The following is a 13,629-nucleotide window of genomic DNA, read 5'->3' as shown; positions in this document are numbered from 1 at the left end:
GTAATCCTATTTTTCCTTTTTTCTTTTTTTTTACTTTCCGCTCTATCAATTGCTGGGGTCATAACTGTGCTAAACGTCAAACTGTAACCACTATACAAATCATCCTGAACACATTTTCCAGAGGTTCAAGATCATTTTAAGACCATACACGTTCTCACTGCATATATGACCTTGTTCCTACGACCAATGTTTAAGTCTAACTGAGAGCAACCTATGGAAGGTCATTAGGTCACTAATCATTTATATGTTCCACTTTAAAATCACCTAACAATCCTTTCAACGTATTATTGTCTAAATAGTTGGGACAGTGAAATATAGGAAGATGTACGTTCAAGGAAGACATATACAATGACAGAGTTACGTACAGCGACGACAAGTAGGACAGACAAACCTGAGAAATGGTTATTGTTGATGATGTGAACAGTATTATTATTATTACCACACATCACCAGCACACCTTTGATGGCACTCCTACACCTTCGTGGCTGCTGCACTCTACACAGGAGCAGGGGATGATGGCACATATCTGTGTAGCGAAAAGGTTTTCGATGAGACTGTGCTATTTCTTCCCTTCCCTGGTCGATGATACAGCCTTTCCCCAAGGTTACTTGTCATTCCTGGTGTAACGACTTACGGGTTGAGTCCGGTAACACCTTTTCAATAATAGTATAGTAGGATGACCAGCGTGTTCTGCACCTCAACTGATTGATTGTATGATAAGAATATAGAGAATTACACACCATATATATCACTTGCAAGGATCAAGCCAGGGATAAAGCATAGATAACTAGAGGGTTAGAATACCTTTACCCGGGATCAGTAGCACCTGTGGTAATGGACACACCTTTGTAATGCTTGATCACTTACAACTGATCAACTTTAATACGAAAGTCTTAGGTATTGTCCCTCAGGAAAACTTTTTATAACCATTTATAAACACATATATATGTTAGATATACACTATCTCTAGAATATATCTTTACCTGGGACGTGTAACACTTGTGTGGATAGACACAGCTTTGTAATGCATGATCCATTACACGAAATGAACTTCACTAACGAAGAGTTATACAACGCGTCGTTGAAGAACATTAATCAAATACCTCTACAGAATTTTTATGTAAGATAAGAGGCATTTCTTGATAGTAGTAAACACAAGAAATGGTGACGAAAGAAAAGGGACGCTATTAGAGGTAAATATTTTGTTCAAAAATGAATTCCTCCTGCCTTAAACTAGCTCCTTGCAATGGATTTTCTTTTAGATACCCACAGTAAGATATATTGTGTGATTAATCACTATAAAGGTTTATGTTTAACTGATCTTTTATTTCTTATAGTATTTCACTGATTCGGGTTTAACAATCTTGGTTCTGAACAACCATTATAATGCAACCCAATACATATTTACCATAAATAAATCATTTATCACAATAACCATTATGTTTGTACCAGATTCTTTAAGTCCTCAATCACGTTTGTTAATATATAAGGAATTTTTCCACCACATTTCAATACATAACATATATCTACACGTGTGTAAATATATGTATATGTTTTTATAAATCTTTCTTTGTCTTTTATAATCAAGGTGTAAGATATCCGTCTGAAGAAAATACTAGATAATATTATAGGTTATGTGTGTGTGTGTGTGTGTGTGTGTGTGTGAGTGCACACAGGAGTGACAACATATTTTACACTTACAAGGTTAAAAGACGGGGCAACATGAGTGTATAAATCCTTCCTCAAAAGACTCACGTGATAATGATTAAAGTAGTACACACACACACACACACACACACACACACACACACACACAGAGCGGCGCCATCAATTTTTGATGTAGATTGATTTCCTATCTTAGTTTCGTCTACGGAATTCTACATCTTCAGTTCAGCATACCATTGTGGTAATGAAGGGAAAGTCACCACATTTACAAGCCGAGTAAACGTAGCTTATCCCACCTCGTTAGAGAGAAAACTTACCTGTATTTGAATTAATGAACGGGAACAGAGAAGACAAAATTTTATTACACATTTATTATACAACTATATGATTTATATTATATACATTACCACATTTCCTGCACTTTCCATCACAAATTTGCTGAGGTCATAACCTTGTAGTTACCATTACCTTACAACCTTAAGGATGGTGGTCTACAACACCTCTAGATTGATGGAGAAAACGAAAAGTTTCGTTTTACTATTAAGACCACAGAAATACGGTAATTCCACTTCACTACCCACTAACTACTAGTTATTTTACTTGTTGATTTTCACGGCTAAGATTTTCATCCTCTGAGCGAAGCCATACAATAATCGTCCTTATCTACTCTGAGCATTGGATAGCCTCCTGATGATCAAGATTGCTGTTTTGGTTGTCCGTTTCCCTTGTTACTGCTGCGCCTCACTGCACACCTTACATGAGTGCCTTCCACAGTATTAGGGACAGCTGCTGGGCCTCACTGTAGCTACTTCTGGGACGGTTGCCAATCTTCCTCGTATTCCCTCATGACCACAGCGCCAAACCGACTCCCGCCATCAGGCCGAAACGCACAAACATTTCTGACAAAATTGAGACAACCGCTTTCGCGTCAGTTTTGACACCAAGTGAATTTATACGACAATTACGTTCAAGATGCTTGGTTTTTCGTTCATGGATTGAACAGAAGCAACCAACGATGGTTGCTACTGCCCAATCCATGAAGTCCCCCCCACCACGGAAAGGTAACCAAGCTTCGGGGGGGATGGGTGTTTACCCTGACGCCAACGGAGAAACTCAATACAATATTTTTATTATAACTTTCCTTAATCTTGAAAAATGAATCAATCAGAGGGAAGAATAGCCCCAGTCATATGAAGATTGGCTAACCAAATGTATATAGTTGTCAGTCCTTCTAACACTTGTATATTTTCGATCATTAGAGCATCCATCTATTCATCTCATATAAGTGTTGCTAGGACAGTTGTCTATTAGTGCAGAGATCTTTTCCTCGGTAAAGAAAGTGTAGCCGGACTCCGCCCTCATGAGGTTACTGCACGACAGCAAAGATCACCCTTTGGTAGGCTGTGCTATAGGCAGCACAGCTCCGTCAAAGATCTCACTCCATAAGTGAACTTATATAGATTCCTTTTTTAACATTTTGTCTTGTCTATAAGGAACTCATCAGTTCTTCTCCAGTGAAAGCAAAAAATCATCGAGAAATTCATTTGCTTCCTCAATATCAGGATCTTGTGACTCTGTGTGGGGGACGGGGCTGGTGGGCTGTGTGTCTGGCTGTGTCTGGAGAGCGGGGCTGGTGGTCTCTGTGACTGGTTGTGTCTGGGAAGCGGGGCTTGTGGCCTCTGTGACTTGCTGTGTCTGGGAAGCGGGGCTGGTGGTCTCTGTGACTTGCTGTGTCTGGGAAGCGGGGCTGGTGGTCTCTGTGACTGGCTGTGTCTGGAGATCAGGGGAAGTCTTGGGTATAAATTTCAATATACTGTGAGCGATATCGTCTCTCAACCGATCCCTCTCGATCTTCTCTTGCACGGCCTTCATGATACGTTTGGGCGGCTTTCTCCATTTTCTTTGCATTTCAGTTGGTGATCCTGCGCCATCGAGCCACATGATACCAGAATAGTATCGTTCCTGTTTGCCAACGGGTCCAATCTTGGTGTCACACATGATGCCGAGTGAACCCAAATGGCGGCCGATGTTTACGTTGGAAGCCACGGGCTCGTTATGTATCTTGCAGTAACTTTCATACCGTTGCTGCAGCTCTTTCCTGCTGATAAGGTACCGCTTCATAGTAATAGTCTTTCCCTTCATTTGAACGAAGGTATTCATGAAACTAACAAAGGAAGCCTTTCCTTTGTAATCCCGTTTGTAGTAACAGAAGGCCATTGAAGACGTGGACTTGGTCAGGCGAAGTTACACAGACTAACAAGATAGTCCTATAATCAATGGTCCTGTATCAGCACTGAACTCGAAATACGTCAGAACGACAATTTGATCCCAGGGCTGGAGGGCCAATAGATGATATTCTCACGTCTTGCTCAACCAAGTAACCTCGGTTAGACCTTGTTTATATTTAAACATAGTAAAGTTAATATAGTGAAGCTTGATGATTCTATTTATATGTAAGTTGCAATGTAGTTTGTATATATATATATATATATATATATATATATATATATATATATATATATATATATATATATATATATATAAATATATATATATATATATATATATATATATATATATATATATATATATATATATACTTATTTGATATATAAACAAATACATAAATATATATATATATATATATATATATATATATATATATATATATATATATATATATATATATATATATATATATATATATATATATATATATATATATATATATATATTCAATAATGGATGGAACTTGGCTCCTAAGGTGATTTTGTTGTTGGAGTGGGACCTCCAGCCATTCTGTCCACCTTTTCCCTTTCTAGACATGTGGTGGTGCATTGGGTAGTGTGGCAACCTTCGTCTTCATCTTTTTGGGTGCAGGCTTGCAAACCTCGTGGAGTAGTTGTGGGGTTTGCTTCTTTGCTGCACCCGACATAGCCATCTGGGTGTAGCTATCTACCCGGGCTGGTGGGTCAGCCAGCATAGCTACACGCTCACTCGGTACCTGGGCTGGTGGACGAGCAGCCTTCCTTTCTTCCATGGCTACAGTCTGCCTAACGACCTGGGGTTGTGGAGCAGCCATCCTTACTACCACCCAGGTTGGTTGGGCAGCCTTCTTTCGTTTCTTTGCTACACCCTTCTGGTTGGGCTGGTTGGGCAACCTTCTTTTTCCTCTTCTTCGATACAACCTGCCAACCGAATTCGTCTGCTGGTGGGTCCGTTTCTTTCATGGATACAACCTCTGTAGCCACTTGGGCTGGCCGGTCAACCTTCGGTTGTAGGTAAAAGTATATATATAGAATAATGTGGTTATCATCAGCAGCCATTCCTCCCTCCTTGCCTGCAGAGTTCTTGATTTTCTGGAAAGTTCTACGAGATTCTGGTAAGATAAATACCATTGAGAGGACGTTGTTAGGGGACAGTCAGGTTCAGTTTAGAGTTGGTTGTGGGATGGTTCTTTTACTGTGTCGTATCAGCCAGATGTGTATTTCTTTTCACAGTTTTCGTTAAAGTTTGTTTTCTAGAAGCATAATCTAAAACACTATTTTCCATATGTTTATCATTTTTCTTGTTATAGTTTCATTATAATCATTAGTTTTGTTATTGTTGACTTTCAGATATTTAATGTTATGTTTGTGATTCCCGTGGAAGCGTCTGACATCTTGCTAGAAGACTTTCTGGTCACAATATTTCTGCACTGGGGAGTTGATCGTATTCTTTTATTTCAGGTTTTGTTATTATCTTGCTTTACATTAAGGTCTACTGGAGGTTTTCCCAATGCTGGTTGAACATATGTCCAGCAACAGGAGATGGCGTAAGATACAGTATTGATGAAACTTATCTATCAATATACCTATCTAAATATCGCTCTATCAATCAATCAGTCTAACTATCTATCTATCTATATATCTATCTATCTTTATCTGAAAGTCAACAATAGTAAAAACGTTGATATATGAAGTATAACAATGTCCTCTCAATGGCAATTATCTCACCAGAATCTTCTAGAACCTTCCAGAAAACTATGAACTCTGCAGGCAAGGAGGGAGTAATGGTCTCCGGCTATTGATAAAACCATATTATTCCATATATATGTTTATATATACATATTTATGTATATACATGAATGTATATATAACGTACAGAATAATGCTGCTATCATCAGTATCGAAGAAAACTGAAAAGATGAGGTCCCACCGAGATTCGAACTCGGATTGCTGGATTTAGAGTCCAGAGTGCTAACCCTTACACCATGGGACCTGATAAGAAAAGATGTGATTTCATCTAAATGTTTTACATATAATCAACCAGAGGCCATTCCTCCCTCCCTGCCTGCAGGGTTCAAGGTTTTCTAGAAGGTTCTCGAAGATTCTGGGTAGGAACTGCCATTGAGAGGACGTAGTTATACGTATCATTAATGATATTGTTGTTGACTTTCTGATTTAGAAAGATAGATAGATAGATAGATAGATAGAGAGGTAAAAAACAGATATTAGATAGATCGATAGATACGTAAGGCTGTATATGTCAACTTTCACAGAAATCATTGATATCTGCGTTATTCTGCAAGAAATACATGTACATGGATGTAGTGATAATATGGGTTAGGTATAAGACCAGTCGTGTTGAGATTGTAGTGAATGTGACCATTGACTTCAACCTTAATGGTGTAGTGAAGATAAAGTTGTAGTGAAGATAAATCTTGAAGTGACTCATAAGGTTGTTGTGAGTACAAGGATGCATGGTAAATGAGTACTTCCTACCTGAAAGTCAACAATTACAAAATTGATCAAGTATAACAACATCCTCGGACAACCAACTACAAACACCAACCATAGAGTGAACCTGACTGTCACCTAACGACGACCTCTCAAAGGTAATGATCTTACCAGAATCTTCGAGAACCTTCTAGAAAACCTTGAACCCTGCAGGCAGGGAGGGAGGAATGGCCTCTGGTTGATTATATGTAAAACATTTAGATGAAATCACATCTTTTCTTATCAGGTCCCATGGTGTAAGGGTTAGCACTCTGGACTCTAAATCCAGCAATCCGAGTTCGAATCTCGGTGGGACCTCATCTTTTCAGTTTTCTTCGATACTGATGATGGCAGCATTATTCTGTACGTTATATATACATTCATGTATATACATAAATATGTATATATAAACATATATATGGAATAATATGCTTTTATCAATAGCCGGAGACCATTCCTCCCTCCTTGCCTGCAGAGTTCATAGTTTTCTGGAAGGTTCTAGAAGATTCTGGTGAGATAATTGCCATTGACAGGACATTGTTATACTTCATATATCAATGATTTTACTATTGTTGACTTTCAGATAAAGATAGATGGATATATAGATACATAGATAGTTAGATTGATAGATTGATAGAGCGACATTTAGATAGTTATATAGATAAAGTTTCATCAATACTGTATCTTACGCCATCTCCTGTTGCTGGACATATGTTAAACCAGCATTGGGAAAACCTCCAGTAGACCTTAATGTAAAGCAAGATAATAACAAAACCTGAAATAAAAGAATACGATCAACTCCCCAGTGCAGAAATATTGTGACCAGAAAGTCTTCTAGCAAGATGTCAGACGCTTCCACGGGAATCACAAACATAACATTAAATATCTGAAAGTCAACAATAAAAAAACTAATGATGATAATGAAACTATAACAACAAAAATGATAAACATATGGAAAATAGTGTTCTAGATTATGCCTCTAGAAAACAAACTTTAACGAAAACTGTGAAAAGAAATACCCATCTGGCTGATACGACACAGTAAAAGAACCATCCCACAACCAACTCTAAACTGAACCTGACTGTCCCCTAACAACGTCCTCTCAATGGTATTTATCTTACCAGAATCTCGTAGAACTTTCCAGAAAATCATGAACACTGCAGGCAAGGAGGGAGGAATGGCCTCTGGCTGCTGATGATAACCACATTATTCTATATATATACTTTTACCAACAACCGTAGGTTGACCGGCCAGCCCAAGTGGCTACAGAGGTTGTATCCATGAAAGAAACGGACCCACCAGTAGACGAATTCGGTTGGCAGGTTGTATCGAAGAAGAGGAAAAAGAAGGTTGCCCAACCAGCCCAACCAGAAGGGTGTAGCCAAGAAACGAAAGGAGGCTGCCCAACCCACTTGCTGCCTCCTAACCATTAATGTCTTACTCTCACAACATCAGACAGAGAGGAGAGTGTCGCCAGACACACTTGCTGCCTCCTAACCATTAATGTCTTACTCTCACAACATCAGACAGAGAGGAGAGTGTCTCCATCCAGACACACTTGCTGCCTCCTAACCATTAGTGTCTTACTCTCACAACATCAGACAGAGAGGATGTTATGCCTCTTATCTAACCTGACACATCAGCCGGGGTCTCAGGACGTTGATAAGGTCATGGTCGGATCCCCTTATGTATCTATCATGTGACCTCAGGTGAGTTATTGAACTTTATCGCTGATCATACAGCGTTGTTAGGGGTTAATGATGGTGGTTATTAACCTCGCTTACACGCACACATACACACGAACAAGGTTGTATATAAGCCCGGCTAGCTCAGTCGGTAGAGCACGAGACTCTTAATCTCGGGGTCGTGGGTTCGAGCCCCACGTTGGGCGGTAACAGTTTTCTATGATGTAAGATGAAACAGCCTCTGAACATACCCTCCACCGCTCGTCTAGATCAACCAATCTGCTTAACATAAGACAGCTGAAGAGTCATTCAGTCCTAAAGACAAACCACAATTCCGTTTGAAAAAGTGAGTGATGACGCACGAGAAACTGAAGGAAATGAGTCACTATTCACTGCTGAACATTGTACATAACGTGTTGTTCATCATCTCAGCTGTTCATTACGTGTTGTTCATCATCTCAGCTGTCATTACGTGTTGTTCATCATCTCAGCTGTTCATTATGTGTTGTTGATCATCTCAGCTGTTCATTACGTGTGGTTGATCATCTCAGCTGTTCATTACGTGTTGTTGATCATCTCAGCTGTTCATTACGTGTTGTTGATCATCTCAGCTGTTCATTACGTGCTGTTCATCATCTCAGTAAGCTATGTAAAGCAGGATTTCCAGACAGTAAAGGATTCAAGAATTTTAAGTTAAAAAGGTGGAAGTGTAGTGTAGTTGAGTGCAATGTGATTGCCCCACATTTTAACAGTGACTTAAAAAGTGACATAGACAATCAGAAGTTTAGCTTCTTAACTGATGAAAGTAATGACATTACGGTAACGAAACTATTGGGTATCGCTGTCCAGTTCTATTCTGAAGGTAAGAATAAGATTGTAATGACTTTCTTGGACCTTGTTGAGCTGAGTGACTGTAATGCTAATGAGATATGTGATGCCATCAAGAAGTCCTTGAAAAATAATGGGTTGGAGTTACGAAACCTTGTTGTAATCAGCACGGACAATGCTTCTGTGATGACAGGTGTTAACAGTGGAGTGTATGATACACTCAAGTTAGAAGTTCCTCATCTGATCCTGATCAAGTGTGTGTGTCATTCTCTACAGCTAGTTGTCTCATGCTGCAGCAGAGTGTCTCCCTAGGAACCTGGATTTTATCATCAGAGAAACCTATAATTGGTTCTCCCACTCTGCCAATGAGGGTTAAGCTACAATGAAATTTATACAGCTAAGCCAGACTCGATGGCTGTCAATTGAATCAGCAATTGTCATAATACTGCAACAGTGGGTTGAACTTATGACTCACTTTGAAATGACAAGAAATGATGAAAGGTGTTACACATATCAGAATCTCCATGACATGTTTTGTGACAAGAAAAACTATGCCTTCCTGATATTCCTGCAGCATATTCTTGGGGAAGTTCAGTGTGTAAATGAGAAATTTGAAGCTGAGGTACAGGATCCTAGCAAACTGCTAAGTGACCTTATTCAACTTATTGATTCCATAAGTTCTGAGGTGCTCATTCCAGGCAGAAATTGAAGGAAGGAGATTCAATAGAGAACTACTTAGACCCACATTCGTACTTGGGGTACGAGTTTGAAAAGGAGATGGCACAATGTAAGCTTCCTGATGAACAGGATATTCGAGGAAGATACATACAGTTTGTAGTGGAGTTGGTGAGACAGCTTCGTCAACGTTTGCCAGACAATGTCCAAGTGTCACAGTCAATGTCATCACTGAGTACAAGTGAATGTCTGCAACCCATAAAGCCTGGAATACTGGAATTAGCAAAGATGTTTACTGATAACGAAAAATTCTCACACGCATTGAGTTCCAGTGGAGGAAGCTTCATCATATATTGTTGATACAGAACACTGTGACCCTAGCACTCTGGGCTGAAATAGCCTCGTACAAGGATGCAACAGAAGGAAATTCCTTCAGTAACCTCTCTGAGTTGGCTTTGAATATGCTGGTATTGTCTCACTCCAACACTGATGTTGAGCGAATCTTTAGTTATATGAACATCGTGAAGTGAAAGCCTCGAAATTGATTATCAAAAGCTTAAATGCAATACTATCTATCAGGTATGGACTAAGTTGAAATGGAAACTGTCGTTATGATTATAAACTGCCTGAGGAAGTACTGAAAAACACTGGGTTATTGAAAAGATACGAGTCATCACAACCACAACCTGGACCCTCACATAGACCACCACAACCCCAGGTCACCGAGGACGAAGAGACTGTGGATTGGTAATTAGCAGATCTGGAATAATGGTGAGTAGTTTAGTGTTAAAGCAGTCAGTCATATCTGTTATTAATCATTTGGCACGTCAAAGAGCAGATATAATTCGAAGAGCATTTTTTCGCTGTCATCTTAGCAAGTTTAACGTTTTTTTAGCCCTTTTCGGGAGAGAATCTAGCGCCATATAAAATATGGGTCAGCAACTTTGGTGCTCAAAAGGTTTCAGTAGCTCGTTGGTGGTGAGTCAGGACGGGTGTTCGCGCTGTTCTGGTTATCCGATGTGTTTTATCTTGATCACGGAGTGGGACAGAGAGAAATGATAACCTAACTTGATGAATATGAGAAGTTTCCTGGGCTCTGGGATCCCCAAAATGGATCGTACTACAATAAAACCGTCAAGTATGGTCGCTGGGTTAGCACTGCACGGGGTATCTGGCAATTATTTCACATGATCGTAAGAAAAATTAAAGAATTAATAAACATCACTTTTCTTTTGCCTTATTTTTCTTAATATTTGACATATTTCATTCATTGATTTCAATCAGATTCGGTAAAAGTTGTGATGATTCAACATTGTGTTTGTAAAACGTCCACTGTGGATCTTCCTCCGTTCCTGAAATACTAAGATAACGACCTTGTGGACGCCGACCACAACACGTCAACACCCCCAGTCACAACCCCACGTGGTCACGCTGGCCTCAACCAGTCACAACCCCATGTGGTCACGCTGGCTTCAACCAGTCACAATACCACGTGGTCACGCTGGCCTCAACCAGTCACAACCCTACAGGGTCACGTTAGCCTCAACTAGTCAAAACCCCACGTGGTCACCCTGGCTTCAACTAGTCAAAACCCCACGTGGTCACCCTGGCCTCAACCAGGCACAACCCCACGTGGTCACGCTGCCCTCAACCAGTCACAACCCCAAATGGTCACGCTGGCCTCAACCAGTCACAAGCCCCACGTGGTCATGTTGCCCTCAACCAGTCACAACCCCGCGTGGTCATGCTGCCCACAACCAGTCACAAGCCCCACTTGGTCACGCTGGCCTCAACCAGTCACAAACCCCACGTGGTCACGCTAGCCTCAACCAGTCACAACCCCACGTGGTCACGCTGGCCTCAACCAGTCACAGGCCCCACGTAGTCACGCAAGCCCACAACCAGTCACAAGCCCCACGTGGTCACGCTGACCTCAACCAGTCACAAGCCCCACGTGGTCACGCTGGCCTCAACCAGTCACAACCCCACGTGGTCACACTGGCCTCAGCCAGGCACAAGCCCCACGTGGTCACGCTGCCCTCAACCAGTCACAACCCAACTTGGTCACTATGGCCTCAACCAGTCACAAGCCCCACGTGGTCACGCTGGCCTCAACCAGTCACAAGCCCCACGTAGTCACGCTGTCCTCAACCAGTCACAAGCCCCACGTGGTCACGCTGGCCTCAACCAGTCACAACCCCACTTGGTCACGCTGGCCTCAACCAGTCACAAGCCCCACGTGGTCACGTTGGCCTCAATCACTCTATATCAACTGTCACCTGTCACCAATTACTGTAGCAGATGGGCAATGCCTGGAAGACGACAGCGATGTGCTTTCAGAGTATATCTTCACAAAAACTACACTCGCCGCAGTGTATCGAGACAGACTTCCCCAGAACTTTTAAAGGGGAAGTTAATGTTTATAGTTGTGTTAATGGAGTGATAGTTTTCATGCATGGTGTTTTTGACAAGAAAATAGTGAAGTTGGAGAAAAATGTAGCTTAGACATTGAAGCTTACTGACACAGTGGTGAAATTGATGAGAACTGCTATTGACGTTTGTGTGAATAAATTGTACATTTCCTTTTCCATAGCCAGAGGTTGAACCATTATGTGACATTCATTCATTTTTTTTTTCATTCATTTCAAGCTAAAAGTTTGTTTCTAAATTGTTCTTACATTTTTCATATGTATATATATGTATGTGTGTGTGTGTGTGTGTATGTGCATATGTGTGTGTGTGTGTGTGTGTGTGTATATGTATATATATATGTATATTATCCCTGGGGATAGGGGTGAAAGAATACTTCCCACGTATTCCTCGCGTGTCGTAGAAAGCGACTAGAGGGGACGGGAGCGGGGGGCCGGAAATCCTCCCCTCCTTGTATTAACTTTCTAAAATGGGAAACAGAAGAAGGAGTCACGCGGGGAGTGATCATCCTCCTCGAAGGCTCAGAGTGGGGTGCCTAAATGTGTGTGGATGTAACCAAGATGTGAAAAAAGGAGAGATAGGTAGTATGTTTGAGGAAAGGAACCTGGATGTTTTGGCTCTGAGTGAAACGAAGCTCAAGGGTAAAGGGGAAGAGTGGTTTGGAAATGTCTGGGGAGTGAAGTCAGGGGTTAGTGAGAGGACAAGAGCAAGGGAAGGAGTAGCAATACTCCTGAAACAGGAGTTGTGGGAGTATGTGATAGAATGTAAGAAAGTAAATTCTCGATTAATATGGGTAAAATTGAAAGTTGATGGAGAGAGGTGGGTGATTATTGGTGCATATGCACCTGGGCATGAGAAGAAAGATCATGAGAGGCAAGTGTTTTGGGAGCAGCTAAATGAGTGTGTTAGCGGTTTTGATGCACGAGACCGGGTTATAGTGATGGGTGATTTGAATGCAAAGGTGAGTAATGTGGCAGTTGAGGGAATAATTGGTATGCATGGGGTGTTCAGTGTTGTAAATGGAAATGGTGAAGAGCTTGTAGATTTATGTGCTGAAAAAGGACTGATGATTGGGAATACCTGGTTTAAAAAGCGAGATATACATAAGTATACTTATGTAAGTAGGAGAGATGGCCAGAGAGCGTTATTGGATTACGTGTTAATTGACAGGCGTGCGAAAGAGAGACTTTTGGATGTTAATGTGCTGAGAGGTGCAACTGGAGGGATGTCTGATCATTATCTTGTGGAGGCTAAGGTGAAGATTAGTATGGGTTTTCAGAAAAGAGGAGTGAATGTTGGGGTGAAGAAGGTGGTGAGAGTAAGTGAGCTTGGGAAGGAGACCTGTGTGGGGAAGTACCAGGAGAGACTGTGTACAGAATGGAAAAAGGTGAGAACAATGGAAGTAAGGGGAGTCGGGGAGGAATGGGATGTATTTAGGGAATCAGTGATGGATTGCGCAAAAGATGCTTGTGGCATGAGAAGAGTGGGAGGTGGGCTGTTTAGAAAGGGTAGTGTGTGGTGGGATGAAGAAGTAAGAGTATTAGTGAAAGAGAAGAGAGAGGCATTTGGACGATTTTTGCAGGGAAAAA

At 41.0% G+C, this 13,629-nt stretch overlaps 1 non-coding gene across 1 annotated transcript; it reads left to right on the top strand.

Moving 5' to 3' along the window:
* The first annotated feature begins 8,240 nt into the window (after positions 1–8,240).
* On the top strand, positions 8,241–8,313 carry TRNAK-CUU (transfer RNA lysine (anticodon CUU)). Its single transcript has one exon. It is a non-coding gene; the product is annotated as a tRNA-Lys (tRNA).
* Positions 8,314–13,629: the final 5,316 nt, after the last annotated feature.

Source organism: Panulirus ornatus, chromosome 5 (assembly GCF_036320965.1).
Source record: "Panulirus ornatus isolate Po-2019 chromosome 5, ASM3632096v1, whole genome shotgun sequence".
NCBI classification, from domain to species: domain Eukaryota; kingdom Metazoa; phylum Arthropoda; class Malacostraca; order Decapoda; family Palinuridae; genus Panulirus; species Panulirus ornatus.
This window is presented reverse-complemented; position numbering and strand designations above follow the sequence as displayed.